Raw genomic sequence first — 27,563 nt, 5'->3', positions numbered from 1 at the left:
ACATAAAAGATTACTGACAGAACACACTCACTGCAGGCCACATCCCAGTAGGTGACACTCAGAAGCAAATGGATTTAGGTAACCAGAGCTACTGATATTAAGTCCCAAGTTCTCCTGCTCCAGCAGGTTGACCTTTAAGGGCTGCATCAGGTCTCAGAAATAGAAGGTTCCAGCCTCAAGCTGCTTGATGCTTGGGAGGGAGAGTGGGCTACATTACCCAAATGTTAAGGGCTGCATACTTTTCTGCTGCTCTTTGTGCAGCTGTCGGGCCCGATTTTTTAGCATCTCTGCCTTGGCCTCATCCTTGTCAACCATCCCCCATTCTATCCATGCGGCTAGCATTGACACAGGCCCAAACATGGCCCAGGTCACAGGCTTTCACCAAGTATTCACATGCCAGGCCCATATCCTTGGGAACGCCAGGGGCAGCCTAAAGAAACATGGCACTAAGCTTGAAGCAACTGGAGGCATAGTTGCCATTACAGGCCCTTGGGTAGTAGTCCCTGGCCTTTCCCAGGTCGGGCTGGCCATCTTCATTGACCTGGCCATCATGTGCCAGGAGACCGACATTGTGACATGCTTCCACAGACTTCTTTCCAGGCTTCTCACATGCCATCAAAAAGCAGTTCGAGGCAGCTTTCAGGTCCTGAGCTCAGCCACCTTTTCCAGTCATATAATAGGCCTCCAGTTTGTAGCAGCTATCACTGTGCTTGTTCTCTTCACAGTTGAACTTCAACATCTTGGCAGCCTCATAAAAATGTTTCTGGATCCCTTCTAAATAGTCCACCAGCCGATAGCAACTTTCTGGGTCTTTCTCGTGATAGCACTGGTAGTTGCACTCCACCTCCATGTTCTCCAAAAATGACTTCACCTGCTCCACATCTTGGAAGTGCACCAGCCCCGCTATGACTCCCTATTATTTGTATTCTTGATGATTGCCATTCTAACTGGACTTAAATGAAATTTAGTGTAATTTTGATTTGTATCTCCCTAATTTGTAAGGATAATGAATAGTTCATATATTTGTCTGCCACCTGTCTTCCTTTTTTCCCTCCCTCCCTCCCTCCCACTTACCTTCCTTCCTTCCTTCCTTCCTTCCTTCCTTCCTTCCTCCCTCCCTCCCTCCCTCCCTCCCTCCCTTCCTTCCATCTTTCTTCCTTCCTTCTTTTTTTCTTTTTGATGCTGAGGATTGAACCCCAGGGCCCTCAACCACTGAGTCACATCCCCAATCCTTTTGTATTTTATTTAGGGACAGGGTCTCACCAAGTTTCTTAGGGCCTTGCTAAGTTGTTGACCCTGCCTCCGAACTCACAATCCATCTGCCTCAGTCTCCTGTGCTGCTGGGATTATAGGTGTGTGCCACCATGCTCACCATTTGTATTTCTTTTGAGTAATGTCTGTTTATCTCATTGACCATTTATGATTGGGTGGTTTTTTGGTGCAAACTTTTTTTGTTGTTGTTATTCACATATTCTTGATATTAATCCTCTATCAAAAGACAGACTGGCTAAAATTTTTCCCCCATTCTGTAAACTTTTAATTATTTCATGCTTTTAATTATTTCCTTAACTAGGCAGATGCCATCTCACTTATTGATTTTTGGTTTTATTTCTTGAGTTTCAGGAGTCTTGTTACAGAAGATGATGCCTGTACATATATGCCAGAGCCTTGGCCCTGTGTTTTGTTTTATAGGCTGCAGAGTTTCTGTTCTAATTCCTAGGTATTTGATCCACTTTGAATTGACTTTTGGGTGGGGTGAGAGATTGGGATCCAGTTTCATTCTTCTACATATGGATATCTAGTTTTCCGACTACCATTTATTAAAAAGACTATCTTTTCTACAGTGTATGTTTTGGGCACTTTTGTCAATGATTATCTTCTTAGTTAGAATTATTCCTAGGTACTTTATTGGCAGGGGGTGCTATTGTGAAAGATATTGTTTTCCTGATTCTTTTTCAGTGGGTTCATTATTGGAGTACAGAAAAACAATTGATTTTTTTGTTGTTGTTGATCTTGTATTCTTCTACTTTGCTGAATTTGTCCATAAGCTCTAGAAATCCTCTGGTGGGATTTTTTTGGGTCCTCTAAGTATATGATCATGTCCTTGCATACAGTTAATTTGACTTCTTCTTTTCCTATTATATCCCTTTAGTTTCCTTCTCTTGACTAAGTGCTCTGACTAGAATTTCAAGTACTATATTGAATAGGAACAATGAGAGGGAACATCCTTGTCTTGTTCCTAATTTTAGAGATAATGTCTACAGTTTTTCCTTTTCAGGCTTTTGCATTTATAGCCTTTATGATGTTGAGGTAAGATCCTCCTACCCTTAGATTCTTAGTGTTTTTAACATGAATGAGTGCTGACTTTTGTGAAAGACTGTTTCTGCATCTATTAAGTACATCACGTGATTTTATTTTCTTAATTTTGTTTATGCGATGAATTACATTTATTAAATTACATTTATTGATTATTGTGATGCATGTATGTTAAACCAATCTTGCATCTATGCAACGAAACTAGCTTGATCATGGTGTATAGTCTTCGTAATGTATTTTTGAATGTGGGTTGCTCATAGTTTATCTAGAATTTTTGCATCTATGTTCATCAGGGATATTGGTCTGTAGTTTTCTTAATATATTCTTATCTGCTTTTGGTACCAGTATGATACTGGTTTCATAGCATGAATTTGGGAGTGTTCCTTCCTTTAAATTTCACAGAGTAATTTGAAGGTGATTGGCATTAATTATTCCTTTATGATCTAGTAGAATTCAGCTGAAAATACATCCGGCTGGTCTTGAGCTTTTCATTGTGGAAGACTTTTTAATGCTACTTCAGTCTTGTTACTTGTTATTGATCTTTATATGTTTTCTGTGTCCTCTTTGTTCAATTTGGGTAGGTCATATGGAACATACTCCTTTTAAAAAACATCTATTAATAATGTATGCACACATATTACAATTCTTAAAAATTTAATGTCACTAAGAATAGTCTTTTTTTGCAAGTACTCTTTTCTGGATAATGGTGGATTGGGCAACTAGGAAGAATCATGGAGATGCATTAAAGAAACTTCCTAAGGTGAAGTTTAGGGAGAAAAGAAGTATGCTGTGGAACTCTCTTGGATCTTTTTTCATTTATGGAAGGTCTGAATTGTCCTGACTTGTTTGTCTTCTTTGTGGAACTAAAGAAGAATTACAGTATAGGATTAGTTTTATTATGAACCTAGACAGAATAATAAATAATAATATGCAAATGAGGACATTAATACAAATTGATATGCAAATAGTATAATATGGTATAATAAGGATTCCCTGTAGTTTTGATAAGTTCATAATATAAGAGGTTCATGCCATTGGGAAGTAGAAGACTTGATCCTATTACAGGTTAAACTTACAAATATGTAAAATCTATTAATAATTAATTATTATTACTTTGAAAGACTTTTGTCTATCTGCCCTTCATATGTAGGAGGACATAAAAGAAAAAAGTATTAAACATCCAAATAGAAAAAAGAAAGATGGAAAGAAAACCACTTTATTTACCAAAAAAATAGTAATCAGGATGTGTTAACATTTTATTCTCCCTCTGTAGTGAAGTTGCTAGGAAATATTGGACCAATATTTAATTTACAGAAATTTGAAAGAGATATATAAGTCAAAGTGCAGATAATGTACCCCCAAAACATGTTTCTAGGAAATATTGGACCAATATTTAATTTACAGAAATTTGAAAGAGATATATAAGTCAAAGTGCAGATAATGTACCCCCAAAACATGTTTCTTTTCTTTTTTTTAGAGAGAGAGAGAGAGAGAGAGAGAGAGAGAGAGAGAGATTGAGAGAGAATTTTTTAAACATTTATTTTTCAGTTTTCGGTGGACACAACATCTTTATTTTATGTGGTGCTGAGGATCGAACCCAGTGCCCCGCACATGCCAGGTGAGCGTGTTACCACTTGAGCCACATCCCCAGCCCCCAAAACATGTTTCTTGGAAAGAAATACTTTAACACATACACAAGTCATTAGAGAAGTAAAGGTTTATAACACAAACCTGAGGAATTTGTGCTATTAAAGGAATGCAATAAGCTTAGACAACATTTCAATCCAAAATATTGCAAATAATTATTTTAAATATTGCTTGAAACACTGTATCAAAAATCTTCTTAAATGAAAACACATATATTAGCAAAAATAATAATTCAGTTTAAATAATATATGCTAAATTTCTTAGATTGTATTTACAAATACAAATATAAAAGAAGGAGAAGAAAAACTAAATAAATTCCCATTTTCATGAAGTGAGATAAGGCATCCTTTACTTTGATAATCAGAGAAGTTACAATATTTTAATTTTTAATCAGTGTAATTATTATCGACATATTCTAAAGCAAGACACATATCATGTAAATCATTGGAGTAGATACAATTAAGAACATATAATCTATAAAGAAACAAGATGTTAGAGTACTTTTTGAAAAAGGAAATTTGAAATGAAAATAGTTATGTCCATTATAAAAGTAGAACTAAATAGGTTAATTTCCCCTATTGCTCAGCAATGTTTTCATAGTGATTTAAAAAGAATATTTTGACAATTTTTTTTGAAAATGTAACCTAAATTAATGACACAGGTGATCAAAATACAAAGGAATGATAAAGGTTATAAGGCAAGTAGAAAGAAAAAGCAAAAGAAACTATATTAACTTTCAAACAAAGGATAATTCAAGACTAATCATTAATCCAGGTAATGTATCAGTAAGTATGGATCACAATTACAATATTAGTCATGGATCATTTTAACAGAATACACAACCCTGAAATATTCATGTAAAAAGGTGTTATAAGTATACAGATAACTAGATAGAAATAATAGTTTTGAAATATTATAAAAGATTCAAGTAATGAAATAAGTCACACACAAAGGCCAGGTGGTTCAGTAACAAAATTAATACTTTAAAATTTGTATACATCGAAAAACTAAATTATCTAGCATATTCACCTAAATCACTACTGCATGTGAAATAAAATCTCAACTTCACACTAGAGAAAATAAAAATGAGGCTATGCAATATTGAAAGAGGAAAAGTACCCAAAGTGCTACTCTAGAGCAAATTCAAGACCTTAAGTATTTAAATTGCTCAAATAGATGAAATTTTAAATTATTAAATTGAGCATTTAACCATTGAAATCTGAAAATACACAACAAAGAAAATTATTGAAAGCACTCTGGACTCATGGGAAGATTTTGCAGGAAAGGCAAAAAATAACTCATTCCAAAACCTCAGAGGAAGAAGCCCAAAATGATACACTCAGGGAGCTGAAAACAAGTAAGAAAATGGCTTCCTATCACATAAGAATGACTCCTACCTAAAAAGAGTATAAAGGAAAAAAAGTGATAATTCAGAAAATAAATAAAACAGGAATGCTTTAGTCAGTTTTTTTTTCCACCATGAGGAAAGGACCCAAGGAATAGCACAGTACAAGAGGAAAAGCTTATTTGGGGGATCATGATTTCAGAGGTCTCAATCCACAGACAACAGACTCCATTCCTCTGGCTGGAGGTGAGGCAGAACATTATGGTGGAAGAATGTGGTGAAGGGAAGCAATGCACATGATGATCAGAAAGGAGGGGGGAGGGAGAGGGGGAAAGGGGGAGAGAGAGGGAAAGAGGGAGGGAGAGAGGGGGAGGGAGAGGGGGAGAGGAGGAGGGAGAGGGGGAGAGGGGGAGAGAAAGGGGAAGAGGGGGGAGAGAAAGGGGAAGAGGGGAGAGAGAGGGGGAGAGGGGAAGAGAGGGGGAGGGGGGGAGAAAGGAAGAGAGAGAGGGGGAGAGGAGGAGAGAGGGGGAGAGGGGGGAGAGAGGGGAGAGGGGGGGAGAGAGGGGAGAGGGGGGAGGGGGGAAGGGAGAGAGAGGGAGAGGGGGAGGGGGAGGGAGAGGGAGAGGGAGAGGGGGAGAGAGAGAGAGAGAGAGAGAGAGAGAGAGAGAGAGAGGAGAGCAAGCGAGAGAGCAAGCGAGAGAGCGAGCGCTCTCCACTTGTTGGATACAAATATATACCCCAAAGGCACATGCCCCAATGCCCCACCTCCTCCAGTTATACCCCACCTGCCTTCAGTTACCACTCAATCCCACCAGGTGTTTAATTCACTGATTGGGTGAAGGCTCTCATAACACAATGATTTCTTCTCTGAACTTTGTTTCATTGTCTCACATGTGAGCTTTTGCAGGACACCTCACATCCAAACCATATCAAGGAAAACTGATAAATTTAAAAACTGGTTAGGGAAACCCAATAATCCATGAAAAGCATGGTGAGTACAATTGAGATAAGAGGAAGAAATTCATGAAATAAATAATGAGAAACTAGATATAGTAACATGTCTAAATCACATTTTAAATTATTACTACACATAGTTTCATGCCAATGATATTAAAAGAATGGCTGCAATGATTATTTCCATTCATCCCAGTTTCTCTCAACCTATATTTTATGAGTAGTATTTAAACAGAATTTTACAATGGCAAAGGCTGAATTAGATTTCAGAATCTAGACTGTTAGTTTTATCAAACATTGTTTGATGTATCACTTAGCTCTTTTGTTTTTATTTCATTTCTTTAATAATCACAAAGATAGCCTCAAAGATAAAATATGTGTGATATTAATATTTGATATTGTCTACTCTTATTGAATTATTTCATAGAATGTTTTTTTTTACAGAGATTTTTATTTAGTGAGAGTTCCAGAGGGATTTTTTTTTTTAATAAACATGATGGTATGTTGATACAAAGAAACACTCTATAGCAGTTAAAATGATTAATAAAATTACATTAACAAATCACACCCCACATTTGAATGAATAAAACAAGCAACTTGAAGAATGATTCATACAGTACACTATTTGTAAATTGCTTGAAATATCAAAATAAATCTGTACTGATTAAGAATGCATACCTATATAACAGCGTCAAAATGTAACTAGGGGGAAAATGAACACAAATTCCAAGGTGGTGGAACACATCCAGAGAAGATTTTAGAATATATTGGAGAGGGCTGTTGTAGGGGCTCTGAACATATTTTTAAGATAGGAATTAAACATGGTGTTCATTATTTTTTAAGAAAAGTCTTTTATTTTTAAATAATTTTTGTTAAAAATATCCAATAAAAATCATTTGTGTCTGATGATAGACATGAGTAAAAAGACACCAAATATTTGAAGTGTTTAATGCTAAGTACTATGATTATGTGCCATATTTACTTATTTGCACTTGTTTTTTTCTGAAAATTTCCTCTAGAATGTACATTGTTCTTTTTTTTTAATTGCTTTTATTTTTTAAATACACGACAGCAGAATGCATCACAATTCTTATTACACATATAGAACACAATTTTTCATATCTCTGTTTGTATATAAAATATGCTCACACCAATTCATGTCTTCATACATGTAAAGCTGCTTTTTCCTTTTTTTTTGATAGAATGCTAGAATTCAATCTATATTAAGACAAATCTGGATTACAGAGGTAACTTTCATCCTCTTAAATCAATAACTTATCATTATTTTTTTTGTTGGTCATTCAAAACATTACATAGTTCTTGATATATCATATTTCACAGTTTGATTCAAGTGGGTTATGAACTCCCATTTTTACCCCGTATACAGATTTCTGAATCACATCATTTACACTTCCATTGATCTACACATTGCCATTCTAGTGTCTGTTGTATTCTGCTGCCTTTCCTATCCTCTACTATCCCCCCTCCCCTGCCCTCCCCTCCCCTCTTCTCTCTCTACCCCCTCTACTGTAAATAATTTCTTCCACTTGTATTATTCTTCCCTTACCCCTCACTTCCTCTTGTATGCAATTTTGTATAACCCTGAGGATCACCTTCCATTTCCATACAATTTCCCTTCTCTCTCCCTTTCCCTCCCACCTCTCATCCCTGTTTAATGTTAATCTTCTTCTCATGCTCTTCGTCCCTACTCTGTCCTTAGTTACCCCCCTTATATCAAAGGAGACATTTGGCATTTGTTTTTTACGGATTGGCTAGCTTCACTTAGCATAATCTGCTCTAATGCCATCCACTTCCCTCCAAATTCTATGATTTTGTCATTTTTAATGCAGAGTAATACTCCATTGTGTATAAATGCAACATTTTTTTATCCATTCGTCTATTGAAGGGCATCTAGTTTGGTTCCACAATCTTGCTATCGTGAATTGTGCTGCTATGAACATCGATGTAGCAGTGTCCCTGTAGCATGCTCTTATTAGGTCTTTAGGGAATAGACCAAGAAGGGGAATAGCTGGGTCAAATGGTAGTTCCATTCCCAGCTTTCCAAGAAATCTCCATACTGCTTTCCAAATTGGCTGCACCAATTTGCAGTCCCACCAACAATGAACAAGTGTACCCTTTTCCCCACATCCTAGCCAGCACTTGTTGTTGTTTGACTTCGTAATGGCTGCCAATCTTACTGGAGTGAGATGGTATCTTAGGGTGGTTTTGATTTGCATTTCTCTGACTGCTAGAGATGGTGAGCATTTTTTCATGTACTTGTTGATTGATTATATGTCCTCCTCTGAGAAGTGTCTGTTCAGGTCCTTGGCCCATTTGTTGATTGGGTTATTTGTTATATTATTGTCTAATTTTTTGAGTTCTTTGTATATTCTGGATATTAGGGCTCTATCTGAAGTGTGAGGAGTAAAGATTTGTTCCCAGGATATAGGCTCCCTATTTACCTCTCTTATTGTTTCTTTTGCTGAGAAAAAACTTTTTAGTTTGAGTAAGTCCCATTTGTTGATTCTAGTTATTAACTCTTGCGCTATGGGTGTCCTATTGAGGAATTTGGAGCCCGACCCCACAGTATGTAGATTATAGCCTACTTTTTTTTCTATCAGACGCCGTGTCTCTGATTTGATATCAAGCTCCTTGATCCATTTTGAGTTAAGTTTTGTGCATGGCCAGAGAAAGGGATTCAGTTTCATTTTGATGCAAATGGATTTCCAGTTTTCCAAGCACCATTTGTTGAAGATGCTATCCTTCCTCCATTGCATGCTTTTAGCCCCTTTATCAAATATAAGATAGTTGTAGTTTTGTGGATTGGTTTCTGTGTCCTCTATTCTATACCATTGGTCCACCCGCCTGTTTTGGTACCAGTACCATGCTGTTTTTGTAACTATTGCTCTGTAGTATAGTTTGAAGTCTGGTATCGCTATACCGCCTGATTCACACTTCCTGCTTAGCATTGTTTTTGCTATTCTGGGTCTTTTATTTTTCCATATGAATTTCATGATTGCTTTATCTATTTATACAAGAAATGCCATTGGGATTTTGATTGGCATTGCATTGAACTTATAGAGAACTTTTGGTAATATTGCCATTTTGATGATGTTAGTTCTGCCTATCCATGAACAGGGTATATTTTTCCATCTTCTAAGATCTTCTTCTATATCTCTCTTTAGGGTTTTGTAGTTTTCATTGTATAAATCTTTCACCTCTTTTGTTAGGTTGATTCCCAAGTATTTTATTTTTTTGAGGATATTGAGAATGGAGTAGTTGTCCTCATTTCCATTTCAGAGGATTTGTCGCTGATATACAGGAATGCCTGTTGATTTTATATCCTGCCACTTTGCTTAATTCATTTATTAGCTCTAATAGTTTCTTTGTAGACCCTTTTGGGTCTGTTAGGTATAGAATCATGTCATCTGCAAATAGTGATAATTTAAGTTCTTCTTTTCCTATTTTTATGCATTTAATTTCTTTCGTCTGTCTAATTGCTCTGGCCAGTGTTTCGAGGACTATGTTGAACAGAAGTGGTGAGAGAGGGCATCCCTGTCTTGTTCCAGATTTTAGAGGGAATGCCTTCAATTTTTCTCCATTCAGAATGATGCTAGCCTGGGGCTTAGCATAGATTGCTTTTACTATGTTGAGGTATGATCCTGTTATCCCTGTTTTTTCTAGAGTTTTGAACATAAAGGGATGCTGTACTTTGTCGAATGCTTTTTCTGCATCTATTGAGATGATCATATGGTTCTTATTTTTAAGTCTATTGATGTGGTGAATAACATTTATTGATTTCCGTATATTGAACCATCCTTGCATCCCAGGGATGAATCCTACTTGATCATGGTGTACAATTTTTTTGATATGTTTTTGAATCCGATTCCCCAGAATTTTATTGAGGATTTTTGCATCTAGGTTCATTAGAGATATTGGTCTGTAGTTTTCTTTCTTTGAAGTGTCTTTGTCTGGTTTCGGGATCAGGGTGATGTTGGCCTCATAGAATGAATTTGGAAGTTCTCCCTCTTTTTCTATTTCCTGAAATAGCTTGAAAAGTATTGGTATTAGTTCCTCTTTAAAGGTTTTGTAAAACTCTGCTGTATACCCATCCGGTACTGGGCTTTTCTTAGTTGGTAGTCTATTGATGGTTTCTTCTAGTTCCTAAATTGTTATTGGTCTGTTTAGGTTGTCTATATCCTCCTGACTCAATCTGGGCAGATCATATGACTTAAGAAATTTATCGATGCCTTCACTACCTTCTATTTTATTGGAGTATAAGGATTCAAAATAATTTCTGATTATCTTCTGTATTTCTGAAGTGTCTGTTGTGATATTGCCTTTTTCATCCCATATGCTAGTAATTTGAGTTCTCTCTCTTCTTCTCTTCGTTAGCATGGCTAAAGGTCTGTCTATTTTATTTCTTTTTTCAAAGAACCAACTTTTAGTTTTGTCAATTTTTTCAATTGTTTCTTTTGTTTCGATTTCATTAATTTCAGCTCTGATTTTAATTATTTCTTGCCTTCTACTTCTTTTGCTGTTGTTTTGCTGTTCTTTTTCTAGGATTTTGAGATGAAGTATGAGATCATTTATTTGTTGTTTTTTTCTTTTTTTAAGGAATGAACTCCAAGCAATGAATTTTCCTCTTAGAACTGCTTTCAATGTGTCCCATAGATTCTGATATGTTGTATCTGAGTTTTCATTTAACTCTAAGAATTTCTTAATTTCCTCCTTGATGTCTTCTAAAACCCATTGATCATTCAGTAACCTATTGTTCATTCTCCAAGTGATGCATGATTTTTCCTTCCTTCTTTTATCGTTGATTTTCAGTTTCATTCCATTATGATCAGATAAGATGCATGGTATTATCTCTACTCCTTTATATTTTCTAAGAGTTGCCCTGTGACACAATATATGATCTATTTTTGAGAAGGATCCATGTGCTGCTGAGAAAAAAGTGTAACTGCTTGATGTTGGGTGGTATATTCTATATATGTCAATTAAGTCTAGGTTGTTAATTGTGTTATTCAACTTTTGTTTGGAAGATCTGTCCAGTGGTGAGAGAGGTGTGTTGAAGTCTCCCATGATTATTGTATGGTGGTCTATTAGACTCTTGAACTTGAGAAGAGTTTGCTTGATGAACATAGCTGCTCCATTGTTTGGGGCATATATATTTATGATTGTTATGTCTTGTTGGTGTATGGTTCCCTTGAGCAGTATGCAGTGTCCCTCTTTATCCCTTTTGATTAACTTTGGCTTGAAATCTATTTTATTTGATATGAGTATGAACACTCCTGCTTGTTTCTGCAGTCCATATGAGTGATATGATTTTTCCCAACCTTTCACCTTCAGTCTATGTATATCTTTTCCTATCAAATGCGTCTCCTGTAGGCAGCATATTGTTGGGTCTTGTTTTGTGATCCATTCAACTAGCCTGTGTCTCTTAATTGGTGAGTTTAAGCCATTAACATTTAGGGTTATTATTGAAATATGGTTTGTTCTTCCAGCCATATTTGTTTATTAATGTTACTAAACCTGATTTGTTTTCTTCCTTGATTATTTTCCCCCCTTTATTGTCCTACCTCCCACTGTTGGTTTTCATTGTTATTTTCCATTTCCTCTTCCTGTAATGTTTTGCTGAGGATATTTTGAAGAGATAGTTTTCTAGCTGCAAATTCTTTTAACTTTTGTTTATCATGGAAGGTTTTAATTTCATCTTCCATCCTGAAGCTTAATTTCACCAGATACACGATTCTTGGTTGGAACCCATTTTCTTTCAGTGTTTGAAATATGTTATTCCAGGATCTTCTAGCTTTCAGAGTCTGTGTTGAAAGATCAGCTGTTATCCTGATTGGTTTACCCCTAAATGTAATCTGCTTCCTTTCTCTTGTAGCTTTTAAAATTCTCTCCTTATTCTGTATGTTGGGCATCTTCATTATAATATGTCTAGGTGTGGATCTCTTATGATTTTGCACATTCGGCGTCCTGTAGGCTTCTAGGATTTGGGATTCTGTCTCATTCTTCAAGTCTGGGAAGTTTTCTCGTATTATTTCATTGAATATATTGTTTATTCCTTTGGTATGGACCTCCATGCCTTCCTGAATCCCAATGACTCTTAAGTTTGGTCTCTTTATATTATCCCATATCTCTTGGATGTTCTGCTCATGGTTTCTTAACTGTCTTGCTGAGCTGTCTATGTTTTTTTCAAGTTGAAATACTTTGTCTTCATTGTCTGATGTTCTATCTTCTAAGTGTTCTACTCTGCTGGTAGTATTCTCAATTGAGTTTTTAAGTTGGTTTATTGCTTCCTGCATTTCTAGGATTTCTATTTGTTTGTTTTTTATTACCTCTATCTCCCTGTATAATTGATCCTTTGCATCTTGGATTTGTTTATGTAATTCCTTGTCAAAGTGATCTTTCATTGTCTGATTTTGCTGTCTCATGTCTTCCTTGAGACTCCAGATCATCTGAAGCATGTATATCCTGAATTCTTTATCTGACATTCCATCTGTTTCAGCTATTACCTCTTCTAAAGTTGAGTTGACCTGCATTGCTTGTGGTCCTTTCTTGCCTTGTCTTTTCATACTGCTCGCGTTTCTTTCTGCTTGGTGAAACTGTTGTGTTTTTGAAAATTTCCCCCTATTTATTTATATTGCTCTTGTATAGTTGGGAGATCTCCCTTGCAGGGCGGGTAGTGGCTGTGCTCCTCCTCCAATTGGGGTGATCTGTCTAGTATGCTGGCGGGCCGCTAGGCCTGCTTTGCCGGTCGGTCGCAGGTCTGCCCACCCTGTGGGCGCGGGTGGCGGCTCTGCTCTGGCCCCACACCAATTGTGGTGACGTGACTACCACGCCCACGGGTCGTTGGGCCTGATCCGGATGTGGGCAGCGGCTCTGCTCGGACCCTACTCCAATTGGTGTGACGTGTCTACCACGCTGGCAGGACTCTGGGCCTGTTCTGCCAGTGGGTCGCAGTCTGCCTACCTTGCGGGCTCGGGCGGCAGCTCTGCTCGGCCCCCACTCCAAATGGGGCTACCTGACTGCCACTCCGGCGGGTCGCTGGGCCTTTTCCGGACACGGGCGGCGGCTCTGCTCCGCCTCCACTCCGACCAGTGTGACGTGTCTGTCTTGCAGGCCAGCCGCTGGGCCCGTTCCGCCTGTGGGCCGCCGGTCTGCCTACCTTGCGAGCTCGGGCAGTGGCTTTGCTCGGCCCCCACTCCAAATGGGGTGACTTGACTGCCACGCTGGTGGGTCGCTGGGCCTTTTCCAGGCACTGGCAGTGGCCCCACTCAGTCCCCACTCCAATCGGTGCGACGTGTCCACCACGCTGGCAGGCCACCAGGCCTGTCCTGCTGGTGGGTCGCAGGTCTGCCTACCTTGCCGGCTCGGGCGGCGGCTCTGCTCGGCCCCTAATCCAAATGGCGTGACTTGACTACCACGCCATCGGGTCGCTGGACCTGATCCAGGCGTGGGCGGCTGCTCTCTTCGGCCCCAGCTGCAGTTGGGGTGACGTGATACCACACCGGCGGGTTGCTTTGCCTGTTCTGGACGCAGGCGGCAGTTCCACTCTGCCCCTCTGGCCCCCACCGCACCCAGCAGGACCTGGACCGAGAAGCAGTTTCCGTGGGATCCCCAGCCCAGTGCCAAAGCAGCTCCGGGAGCCAGAACCCAGCCGCCCCGAGCTCGGTGCACGCTCTGCTGGGAGCGGGCTCCAAGAAGCAGACTCCGCGGGTTCCCCCAGCCTTGGGCCAAAACAGTTCCGGGAGCCAGAACCCGGCTGCTCAGAGCTCGGTGCACGGTCCGCTAGGAGCGGGCTCCAAGAAGCAGTCTCCGTGGGTTCCCCAGCCCTGGACCAAAGCAGCTCCGGGAACCAGAACCCAGCTGCTCAGAGCTCGGAGCATGCTCTGCTAGGGGCGAGCTCCAAGAAGCCTTCTCCGCGGGTTCTCTAGCCCTGAGCCTGAGCTATCTGTCTGCAAGACTCAGGCAAATAACAGCCTGAAATCACCTGTTCCGTAGCTGAATGAGCTGAGATCAGTAGAAAACAGGGATGATTATGTCAGCTCTCCAAGATGGCGGCCGCTGGCCTCCTCCGTGGACTGACTGGTGTGGAGAACCGAACTGGACCGCTTCCCTCCTCCGTCTCAAACCCAGAACTAAGCACTGAGCGCAGCCATTCCACCGCTGGCAGAAGCCCACAGAATCTGCAGCACTGCACCTCCTCGCCGCCACCTCTCCGCTTCCCAGCACGCGCCCCAGACTCCAGCCGCAGGGCAATCCGCTGAAGAAGCCGTGCGACCCTCCGTGCGGAGAAATCGCCCGCAACCGAGCCCCCGCCGCCGATCCTCACGCGATGAAAATCCCTCCACTAGATTCTGGAGCACCTCAATTTCGCTGGAAATTCCCAACAAGACAGACTTCAGCTGTTTTAACTTGTCATTCTCCTGCACAGTGACGCGGCACACGGGGGTGATTCACTCCCTTCGCCGCCATCTTCCTCTATCTTTCATAGAATGTTATACATATAAGCCTGCTAATATTTGCAAAGCTTTTTTAAAGTTTTGGAAAGCAGTTTACTATCTCTAAAGGTTGAGATAATTTGCAGTTTTACTGTAAGCACTCAAATATACACCTATTCTGTAATATCTTAAAGCATCAGTACAATTTCATTGGGCCTTACAGCTTTCTCAAAATGCATTATACCAGTGGTCTCAGCCGGATATCTAGGTTAAAATGAAGTTCCTCAATGGGAAGTCCACACTTCATTTGAGTTCAGCTTTACTAAGACCATAAATAATGAAAGGCAAATAGTAGCTTCTTAGGTTTCTGGTGAAATCATTAGGCATAAAGATCTGGCAGTGAAAGAGAGCTTTAGCTAATGAGTGGGCTCTGTACACTAATAGAAAAAAACATCTGTTGGCTCCTGATCCCTGCATTTTGTGTTCTTCCAAACAGGTGCTCAATTTTTCTGCACTAATCAGCCATACAAATTGTAACATAATATCGTCTTTATGTGAAATACTGATCCTTCCTTCCCTTTTAATAAATATTTGCTAAGCTTCTTTTAATATCTCCTAGCTTTAAAAGCCATATATTAATCATTAAGCTATGACAACTGAGTGGCGAATATTCCTTTCATAAGACTAAAAAACAAAATGAGAATTTGAAGCCTATATTGGGTATTATTAATTTAAAAACAGCTATCAGTCTTAAACATGAATGAATTTGCCCTTGACTTCTTAGTATGACACTTATTAACATGACTATATTCTTTCTTTGATTGATTCACATTCAGGAACATCATTTAAGCTCTCTGGGACCAATTTTTTTTTTTTTACATATAAAGTAGGAATAATATTTCTACTTTATGATTTCTACTTTGTGATTGCTCACTGTAATCTGCAGCCCAGTTGTGCTAGATTGCCAGGAGACCAAGGTAGACACCTGGGGATGGGAGTGGTGAGGTATAAGATTTATTGGGAGATGCTTGAGGGGAAGGTCCAGCGGTGATGGCTGGACTGGAGTACCTGCTTCCCTCATGGTGGCTCACCAAGTAGCATCTCCTCTCCTTCACGGCACTATTCCTGGAAGTATTCAGTGGCATGAGGATGAACAGACAGCACCTCTGTTCGTCATGTTCCTGTGCTGTTCAAATGGCACCTTGTCTCCCTAATGATGCTGCTCCAGAAAAGAACACCTTCTCTCTCTCAGGGTGTTTTGTCCAGAGGTAGCTGGATGGACAAGGAACATGTATCCATTCCACAGTGCCCTCAGTTCCACAAAATTATCACAGGGAGAGGGGTTTTATAAGTTAGGCTAAAGAAGCAGTGACATTATAAACATTATCTTGATTAATTTGCTTTGTTCTTTGTATGACCACAAGCCAAAGAGCAGCTGTCCTGGTGTTCATGTAAAAAAAAAAAATCAGCTGTCTATAGGTGACACTTATTTGCCCTAGTTCCTAGCATATGTGAGAGAAAGTCAGTGTCTTCAAATATATCACTATCTAGAAATTCTGGCCTGAGTGTTTTCTTTGTTCCCTTGAATTAGCCAGGTCCCTGGGAATTTAAAGGGACATTCTGGGGATATGGTGTCTTACACTACTCTTTCTTTAAGGTGTTATATGCCATATATGATATCATTAAATGACCACTATTTCCATTGGTGACATCTGAACTGATTCTTGTAGTTGTCTGACAGACTATAGATAGGATACAATAGAGGAAACAGTCCAGGGATGAATCTATACGAAGGTACGCACATGTGTAAAAGCATCAAGTGTCAGGAATAATCCTGTGTCATTGGAGCTTGGATGGATGCAGTCAAAGATGAGTCCAGAGAGTCCAGTAGAGCCCAGGCAGGTCTTAATGAATTTTGTACCATTCTGAAAGCCACAAAGGCTCACCAAAATATTTTACAAAGGAAAATAACATAATATTTTTGTGTTAGTCAGCTTTTCAATCACTGTGACCAAAATCCCAGATAAGAACAACTTGGAGGAAGAAAAACTTTTTTTGGCTCAGGATTTCAGAGGCTCTGTCCATGATTGGCTGACTCCATTGCTCTGGGCCCAAGGTAAGACAGAAGGATGGGGCAGAGGAGTACTGCTTTGCTTATAGAGAGAAAGGGTGTGGGGAAGGGGCTTCAGTTAGTACACTCAATCTAGAACGGACTAATTAGGTTACAGCTCTAGTAATCTGATTATTTTACCTCCTGGAAACAGGAGCTTTGGGTGGGGGGAGAGACTCCTCATAACCAAACCATAATACTCTGCCTATATTCCCCAAAAGTTTATGCCTACTTCATAATGCAAAATATATTTAGTCCATTTCCAAGAGTCCCCGTAATCTTAATAATTTGCACGTTGCCCAAAGTCCAAGGACAGATAACAGTGTGCAGATAACACTGGGGTTGCTTGCTCTACAACCTTTTCCATTATCGAATCCTTTGCACTATAGTTAAGAGACAAGCAGAACAATAAAAATAGTAGATTGGTTTTAAAAGTTGTGTTAGAATGATTTCTTTCTCATTAAGTCTGGATATAGACAGATCGGCTGCTCAGATCCTGCTTTGGTTTGTTTGACCAGACAAAGAGTAAACCAAGTTCACGTTCACCAAAAGCTGATTGGTGCAGAAGGAAAATTTTAGCATGTTTTAAATTGTGCTTAAAAGACACTCAGAATTGAGAAACTCTCTCAGGTATTGGTATATCCAGTTTAATATTAGATGAGCACATGGCGATTTACCATGAAATTTTTCATGCATCTCAAGATCTCTACCCATTCTGAAGGGCTTCTGTCCCAGACATCATCTTATCTCCTCAGATGACTCTGATTGCCTCTTGGAAACTGAATATTTGTAATGTCCACCTCCTGTATTTTTATTCAGCCTTGCTAAGTTCATGGCCAGCTGTTGCCACTTCTGCATTTCAAATTTGCAACAGGATTTGTTTTTTTCCCTCACACTCTTTCCACTTGACATTCTGTTTAAAAGGAGGCCCTATGGTGAATGCTGCAATATTAAATTTAGAATAATCAACTCAAACTAGGAACCCTAGCAGTATTAACATAAGTAAAAAGGAACTTGAGACTCCTTGCTTTAGCTTAGATGTAGAGAGGCAAATCAAGAATCTCCCTTACAAAAGTCCTATCTTTTACACTACGATTTTTCTGAAGTGACTTCTTTTGTTGTTCATTGATAATTTTATCAATAAAGATCATTTAAGAGTGTAAGTTTTTAAGGACTCTCAAAGTGAGACTTAAAACAGCTGTTTGAGGGATAACTGATTATGTATACCAATTTATATTGTGTGCTAAATAATTAAGCCATATGCTATTTTAGTGTTTGGGAAAAGTGGAGGAGAAAATCTGTTCTTTAGCATAATAAATGTCTTATGTGTGTAAAAAATCTGTTGGATAGTGAAAAAAGGTCAGAGAAAAATACTATGACTATCATCAAATTAATCAGAATCACATTAATCATAATTTACAAATATTTCATCACATTAGTCATAATTTACAAATATTAAGGTGTTTCCTTTATTAGAGGCTCTGTGAGGATAGTAGCCATACTTATTCTGTTTACCTCTCTCTCCTCAATTCATGACTCTGTAACAAGGCACAAAAGATATGGTCTAAATATTTATTCAATTAACAGTAATGAAAAATTTTGAATGTTTTTTGTCCAAATCATGTCATTCTTTGTCAGTTGTAACTTTATTTCTTATCCATCTATGGTAGAGCTTAGATTTGCTAGACTCACAAAGAAGTGAGGACTTTATAAATAATATAAAATATGAAGGGACTTTAAATTTTTTACTTTCTAGAAAGAGAATAACAAGCACATGTTGTCCCATATTATTCTTTCAACATTTGACTCAGGTTTCTTGGAAATTTCTCAGCAGATTTAGTAAACTAGAACTTTGATGATTTGCTGGGCATTTGAGAAAGAATTCATATATGTTGATCAGAACCAAATGGAACTAACTATACAGGACTGAAGATTCTCATGTAAGTCCTACATGAGAATATGTGAATCCATATTTTCAGTATGTCATGGTATTTCCTACAACCAATATTTTTCACTGAATTTAAAGTAAAACTTCAAATAGTAGGATAAACTTTTACTTATTTGCATGCATTTTCTATTACCATTTTTTATTTTTTAATTTTTGTATACCTGTATCGATCAATGTTCACTGGTCTGGTGGAATCTGAATGCTTTTCTTTAATTTTAAGAACCAAGTGACTTTATGACTATTTTTAGAAAGGAAAAAGAGAATTTTTAATACTAAAAATCCTTGTTATTTACAAGGAATTCTATCTCCTCTCCCTCCTTCCAATTCTTAAATGTTTTAATCCCCACTCCCAAGATGGGAGTATTAGGAGGTGGGGCCTTTGGAAGGTGACTAGATTATGTGAGTAGAGCACTTGTGAATGAAATTAGTGGCCTTATAAAAGAGACCTAGGATAGAACCCTGGTCCTTTCCACCAGGTGAATTTATACTGAGAAAATTGTCATCTCTGAAGAAGTGGATCCTCCAATTTCAAATAATGAATCTTCCAAAACCTTGATCTTGGATTTCTCAAACTCCAGATATGTGAGAAATAAATTTCTTTTGTTTACAAGCCATCCAGTCTATTATATTCTGTTATGGAAACTTCAAGGAACCGAAGAGACTAAGACACTGGTGGATGTGAATGTTTGTAAACATGCAGTATATTTCTCTGTAATCTGTCTCCCTCTACTTGTTTCTGTGTCTCTGAGCCTCTGTCTTTCTGCCTCTCCTTCCTTCCCTTCTTCTCTTCTTCCATTTACCTTATTCCACATTCTAGCTAAAATTAAAAAAATATGAATGTTTGGAAGTATTTTTCTTTAAACTAGAAAGTGAAGTCATGGGGTGGGATGGATATTTAAATGGTGCCCAATTTCCCCATAAATAAATTTTCATACATTTTGCCAAACCAGTTTGACTACTAGGATTGATCTGACCTATCAGATTAGAGGAGAAAATAAAGGTAAGTAAGTTAGGCAAACAATGTCTATATGCTTTACAAAATTTTGTCAAAGTTTTGGCCTTTTAACTGGCTTAAAATGTTTTTAAAAATAACATTTTATTTACATAACCTCTGTGTAGGTAAATGTTAGCATTGGCTCAAGTAGTCCAAAACTGGACAAGAAACAATTCCTTATCCTGACACTTTACTCTCTAAGGAGAGAAATGAGATAAATAAATACCCCATGTGTAAGCATTCACTCTTTTGTAACATGTTAGGTTGTAGGGGTAGAGGGATTCTGTGGGAGTTTTAACACGTAGCTCAAAGGTATAGAAAGAGGAGGGGGAAGATAAATCATGAAGGCAGAGGTACTCTTAAGGAGTTCTTGAGCTTTCCTATATCCAAGAACCAATTGAGAAACACATGATACGGTCATTTAACATCTAACATTTTATGTCCAAAATGGATCTTTTGGGTCCCTGTACCAAATCTAATCCCTGATACTTCCCTTTTTTTCAGAAAATGTAGCCTGAATATAGAACTAGTTGCTTCAGCTAAACATTTAGGAGTTGTTCTTTGTCTTCCTCCCAGTCCCATGTACAAACCACCAGCAACTTCTTCTGGCTTTACCTCTGAAGTATTTTTTTTTCATTTATTTTTTTGGTAATTTTCAACGTTCAAATTTTTTATTAGTGCAATATGGTTATATGTAATAGCAAGGTTCATTTTGACATTCAGAAATGCATATAATATAATTTGCTCCATCTCAATCCCCAGTACTTTCCCTATCCCTCCTCTCCCTGTGATCTCCTTCCTCTACTCTTCTGATCTTCCTTTGATTTATTTACTGTTTTTATAAATTGGTGTATAAAGTGGAATTCATTGTGATATATTCATTCATGCACATAGCATAATTTGCTCGATTTCATTATGTAGTTCTTCCTCTTTCCCACCCTTCTCCCTCCCTCTGGATCCCCTTCCTCATCCATACCACCTGAATGCACCCAATCTCACCTTTTCATCCTTTTTTATCCTGACCACCATCACCTGAGGCCAATCCACTATAACTCACTTAGAATACTATCCACTTGCTACCCCACAACCTGTAACCTATTTTATTCCTGGTATCCACATGATGTTTTACTTCTATCAACTATATCACATCACTCTTGTATTGAAAATCTTCATTGGTTTCCCATTATACTGTAATTAAATACAAACTCCCTAACATGGCCTGAAAGTCAGTATGTCATCTGTCTTTGCCTATCTTACCTACCTTATCTCCCACTTCTCCCCTGGCTGCTCTCTTTATATTTGGCTGTCTTCCTTTTGCTCATTTTGCTTATTGTTGCCTTAAAGTACTTCTGTTGCTGTTTTCTCTTCTTTAATCCATTTTTGGGTCATTTTCATGGCCAGTTCCTCATTATACAAGTATCAAAATCAAATGATTCTGTCTCAGAGGCCCTTCCTGCCCATCCTAAGGTATTACGTCTCTAACTACCACATAAGCTTGTTTTTATAATTACATTAACAGAATTTTTGCAAGGTAAAATGATCTTGCTAATTTGTTCACTTATTTTTCTTTTTCTCACACTGAAAAATAAAGCTTCACGAAAAAGTAGAAACTTTATCATGTTTAGGATTCCATCCTCAGCTCTTAGGAATAGTCTAGCACCTTGCAGCCACTCCACATATGTTTGCTGATGTTAGAGTAAACATTAGTCAATGTCTAGCAAAACTTCTTGTTCTGAGAATACATGCTTTTATGATTTTATCAAAATGGATTTACTGTTGTGAATGACTAAAAAGAACCAGTTAAAGAAATTTAGAGTTCATCAGACAATTTTAACTGAAAATGAATAAATAAATACAGAAACAATGTCAAAACAAAAACCCCAACAAAACCAAAATATAAGAACAAAATTTTAGCACCTGTGCACACACGTGCGCGCGCGCACACACACACACACACATACACACACACAGATAGATAAAATAGTAAAAATAGTAAAATTGACTGGAAAGGATGAGAGTTCCAATAAAGTCCTTTCCCAGAAATTCACATAGAGTTCTGCATTTGATAACATGATAATCCTATATTGTCATCAAATAAACTATTTTTTAAAAGAGAAAGGACTTGAACAGAGATTTTTTCAAAGTTGGTATACAAATGTGTTTAGTTTGTATTATATATAAATGTCTACAGTTTTCATTGGGACTCGTGGTTTGACAATATGAAATAATATGTATTTGTTGAAGATGCTATCCTTCCTCCATTGCATGTATTTAGCCCCTTTATCAAATATAAGATAGTTGTAACTTTGTGGATTAGTCTCTGTGTCCTCTATTCTGTACCATTGGTCCACCTGCCTGTTCTGGTACCAGTACCATGCTGTTTTTGTTACTATTGCATTGTAGTACAGTTTGAACTCTGGTATCGCTATACCTCCAGATTCACACATCCTCCTTAGAATTGCTTTTGCTATTCTGGGTCTTTTGTTTTTCCATATGAATTTCATGATTGCTTTATCTATTTCTACAAGAAATGCCTTTGGGATTTTGATTGGCATCATATTAAACCTGTAGAGAACTTTGGGTAATATCGCCATGTTGATGATGTTAGTTCTACCTATCCATGAACAGGGTACATTTTTCCATCTTCTGAGATCTTCTTCTATCTCTCTCTTTAGGGTTCTGTAGTTTTCATTGTATGCTGGGAAAATTGGAAATCCATATGCAACAAAATGAAATTGAATCCCTTTCTATCGCCATCCACAAAAGTTAACTTAAAATGGATCAAGGAGCTAGATATCAAATCAGAGACGCTGCATCTGATAGAAGAAAAAGTTGGCTCCGATCTACATATAGTGGGGTCGGGCTCCAAATTCCTTAATAGGACACCCATAGCCCAAGAGTTAATAACAAGGATAAACAAATGGGACTTACTTAAACTAAAAAGTTTTTTTTCTCAGCAAGAGAAACAATAAAAGAGGTAAATAGAGAGCCTACATCCTGGGAACAAATTTTTACCCCTCACACCTCAGATAGAGCCCTAATATCCAGAATGTACAAAGAACTCAAAAAATTAAACAATAAGATAACAAATAACCCAATCAACAAATGGGCCAAGGACCTGAACAGACACTTCTCAGAGGAGGACATACAATCAATCAACAAGTACATGAAAAAATGCTCACCATCTCTAGCAATCAGAGAAATGCAAATCAAAACCACCCTAAGATACCATCTCACTCCAGTAAGATTGGCAGCCATTATGAAGTCAAACAACAACAAGTGCTGGTGGGGATGTGGGGAAAAGGGTACACTTGTACACTGCTGGTGGGACTGCAAAATGGTGAGGCCAATTTGGAAAGCAGTATGGAGATTCCTGGGAAAGCTGGGAATGGATCCACCATTTGACCCAGCTATCGCCCTTCTCGGACTATTCCCTGAGGACCTTAAAAGAGCGCACTATAGGGATACGGCCACATCAATGATTATAGCGGCACAATTCACAATAGCTAGACTGTGGAACCAACCTAGATGCCCTTCAATAGATGAATGGATAAAAAAATGTGGCATCTATACACAATGGAGTATTATGCAGCACTAAGAAATAACAAAATCATGGAATTTGCAGGGAAATGGATGGCATTAGAGCAGATTATGCTAAGTGAAGCTAGCCAAGCCCTAAAAAACAAATGCCAAATGTCTTCTTTGATATAAAGAGAGAAACTAAGAACAGAACAGGAAGGAAAAGCATGAGGAAAAGACTAACAGTAAACAAAGACGAATGGGGGGAGAGAAAGGGAGAGAGAAGGGAAAGCATATGGAAATGGTAGGAGACCTTCAATGATACACAAAATTATAAGAGGTTATGAGGGGCAAGGGGGAGGGAGAAAAAAAGGGGAGAGAATTGAACAACAGCAGAGGAGGTAGAGAGGGAAGATGGGAGGGGAGGGGAGGGGAGGGGGGATAGTAGGGGATAGGAAAGGTAGCAGAATACAACAGTCACTAATATGCCATTATGTAATAATGTGAGTATGTAACAGATGTGATTCTGCAATCTGTATTTGGGGTAAAAATGGGACTTCAAAACCCAATTGAGCCTAATGTATGAAAGATGATATATCATGAGCTCTGTAATGTTTTGAACAATCAATAAAAAAAGAAAGAAATAATATGTATTTGCTACTCAAGTATTTTAAGAAATATTTCAATGTTCTAAATAAATATATAAATGGACTCCAGGAAATGTGATAATGAAGGAAATGGAAAGTGGAAACCAGCCACTTCTCTTGTATCCAATCTTTGAGTGAGTATCAAAGCAGATAAAACTTGGTTGTAAAGTTAAAAAAAACACTCATTAAACATCTAAAGAATTCTGTCTGCACTGTGAGCATGCAATCTATCCTGTGTGTATGTGTGTGTGTGTGTGTGTGTGTGTGTGTGTGTGTGATATATATCTTTCTGCTTGTAGTCATGAAATGGTCCTCCATTTCATCCCAGCCTTCCATTTTATTATGAGAGTAACAAAATGTTCAAACTTTTCAAAAAATTGTCATTTTTATATATACATGACAGTAGAGTATATTTTTTACATATTAAACATACATGCAGTATAAACTCTCTTCATTGAGTCCTCCAGGTTCTTTCTGTGAGATCAGAAAATAGTATATTGACTGTAATCCCAGTTACTTGTGAGGCTGAGGGAGGAGGATTGGAAGGACAAGGCCAGCCTTAGCAAATTTGTGACATTGTATCTCAACAACAACAATAAAAAGTAATTGCCAGAAAACAGTATACTGGGGTACTGGGGCCTTTGCAGCTCTGGGGTTGAACAGGTGAATGAATGAAGAATGAACAAACTTACAAAGGAAAGTAAGTATCATTAACACTATCATAAATTAGTTAAAACCTGGTTCTGCCAGAATAACCTAATTCTCTTTGTAAGTAGATTTTGCTAGACTTAAAGACTTTGGTAATGTTATAGACATGGAATATATTAATTCAGAAAAAGAAAAAAAATTATATGTGGACAAGATAGAAAAATGTGAATTAACTTTACAATTATTTGGACTCAGATTGCTTTATTCTTGAATATTGTATTTCATCAAATTGAATTAAATAAAGATTATTGAGTTTCTACCATGTAATAGTAGCTTTATGAAGTAAGAAGCATTCAATACATTTGTGTGTAATTCAACACTTGCAGAATCTAGTTTGATAACAGGTTAAAAATATTGTGATAGGTTGAAATGATGGTCTACACTGAACAGAAAGTTAATAAAGATTACACAGGTACCACAATGAAGATTTTACAACTGGTTTAAAAATGACAACATCTGGAAAAAGTGACACTCAGGTGTTAGCCAACTCTCAGTTTAAGAATAGTCAGTGATAGGATGTAGCTGATTAAAGAAAAAAGAAAGAAAGAAAGAAAAATTCTCATTGGCCCTGATTGGCCCTCATATGCCCCAAACAGAGAAATTTGGTCCAAAGAGGCAGAGCAAGAATAAAGGCTAGGAATTATAAGAGGTCGATTTGAGTATTAAATTAAGATGCACTTTCTAGCAATCTGATAACCTATTTTGGAGAAACATGTTCCAATTGGATGTCCTTTTCAAGGGTAATTGTGGAAGAGCTTCATAATTTATATTATATTATATCATATCATATAGATGAGCATTTTTAGCAGAATATACATTTCAATGATAAATAGATAAAATGCATCTGAACATCAATGACAGAATCTAAAAATATAGTTATTGCAAATAAAGGAGTATAACAAGAGAATCCCCTTGTGGCAGAAGAACATTTATTCCAAGTGACTTTAACTAGGACTTAGATTTTTTCTAATCTTAGACCTTAGTACACTTGAATCTTGAGTTAATTACTCCACAATCACTAATTTGACATGATCATTAGTTTTGTTTGCTTTTCTATTCTCTTAAAAAAACTGTTTATTGAGCCACATCCCCAGCCCTATTTTGCATTTTATTTAGAGACAGGGTCGAACTGAGTTGCTTAGTGTCTTGCTTTTTGCTGAGCTGGCTTTGAACTTGTGATTCTCCTGTCTCAGCCTTCGGAGCTACTAGGATTACAGGCATGAGCCACAGCACCCAGCAATCATATTTTCTAAATAAAAATATATGAACATGTTTCTAGACCTTGGAGTAGCCAAAACATTCTTAAATAAGATTCAAAAAACTGCTAATAATAAAATACAATAAAGTGAAAATATCAAAATTAAGAAGATTGAAAATAAACACAACTGGGAATGAAAATACATCTCACTAAACTGAAAATATTTCCAATTCATTTAGTATTCAATAGAGAACTCGTGTCCAGAATATTTAATGGACACAGCAAATCAACAAACACACTAGAGAAAAAAAATGATACTTTGTAAATGACCAATAGACACACATACACTCAAGTACTTAACTCTATCAGTAACCAAAAAATCAAAAAACTAAAACCAAAATGAGATACCACTATTCACTACAGACTGACTAAAATCAGAAAGCCCAACCAAATGTTGGCTAGAATGCAGAAAAATGGAAAGTCTATTGTGGAAGTAAAATTAGTTCCACTATTTTAAACAAATGGACAATATAATGAAAGCTGAACATATCATATCTAATGATCACAGCTTGGCAAGCTGGGGAGTTCAAGATCAAGGAGCTAACAGATTTTGTGTCTGATGAGAGCCCACTTTTTGGTTCACAGATGGCACCTTCTAGCTGTGCCCTCACATGGTGGTAGGAGGAGGCAGCCCTCTGGAGACTTTTTTTATATGGATACTGACCCCCTCCATGAGAACTCTCTCCCCCATGACCTTAATCATATCAAAGAGGCCCCACCCCCACATGTCATCATGTTGGGAATTAGGTTTCAGCCCGTAAATTTTAGGGGAATGACAACATGCATACAATAGCACTTATTTATGATGTTTTTTTAGTAGTTTTACAATAATGTCTCTGCTTTCCTTCTCCTCCTCCTTCTCCACCTTCTCCTCCTTCTCTTCCTTCTCCTCCTATTTTTCCTTATTCTTCCTTTCTTTGTCCTCCTTCTATTCCAGTTATAAATTTATTGTCTCTCAGCTCCAAACTCTGGCATTATTGCCCACTCTGAAAATGGAAGAGATCCCTTTAAATATTAAGTTTTGTCAGTAGAGGGCACTGGAGAGACATTGCAAGAGAAAGGTTTTGTTAGCTGGTTCTGCAGGTTCTGAAACATGTGTGGGTCCAGCTCCTGCAGCAGGCCCAGCAATGCCACTGCCAACCTACTGCAGTTCTGAGTAGTCAGCATCCAGCAGCTTCCATGATCTCTCCAGAGGTGGTTTTGTAACAGTGAAACAGCTCTCTGTGACCAGCTTTGCCCAGCACTCTAAGTGGGTGGTTTTTCTAGTAATTTTCAGTACTGCGTCCCACAAGTGCTTCTCCGCCATACTCAAGGTCTGGGTATTGGCCACTTCAGGACATTTTCCTGTGTGTTCTTCATCATCACAAGGAGAAGACTGATTGTTATAGCTGTTATCTACTAGCTTTTTATTTACACTTCTAGTCAGTTTGTATTACTCCAACCCTGATTATTGGATATAATTCTTCATATTAAGATCTCCCTGGGGGCTGGGGATGTGGCTCAGCAGTAGAACACTTGCTTAGCACGTGTGAAGCCCTGTGTTCAATCCTCAGCACCACATAAAAATAAATAAATAAGATAAAGATATTGTGTCCAGTTACAACGAAAAAATAAATATTAAAAAAGATCTCCCTGTTCAAATTACTGTATAGTTTTTTTTTTAA

The 27,563-nt window shown here is 38.0% G+C and overlaps 1 pseudogene across 1 annotated transcript; it reads right to left on the bottom strand.

The window, feature by feature from the left end:
* Positions 1-213: 213 nt before the first annotated feature.
* LOC308656790 (cytochrome c oxidase assembly factor 7-like) lies at positions 214-27,205 on the bottom strand (annotated as a pseudogene). Its single transcript has 3 exons — positions 27,045-27,205; positions 14,475-14,601; positions 214-913 (listed from the first exon to the last, which is right to left on the bottom strand). The product of its transcript is annotated as a cytochrome c oxidase assembly factor 7-like (transcript).
* Positions 27,206-27,563: the final 358 nt, after the last annotated feature.

Source organism: Spermophilus citellus, assembly GCF_964194105.1.
Source record: "Spermophilus citellus genome assembly, chromosome: 9".
Classification (NCBI taxonomy): Eukaryota; Metazoa; Chordata; class Mammalia; order Rodentia; family Sciuridae; genus Spermophilus; species Spermophilus citellus.
This window is presented reverse-complemented; position numbering and strand designations above follow the sequence as displayed.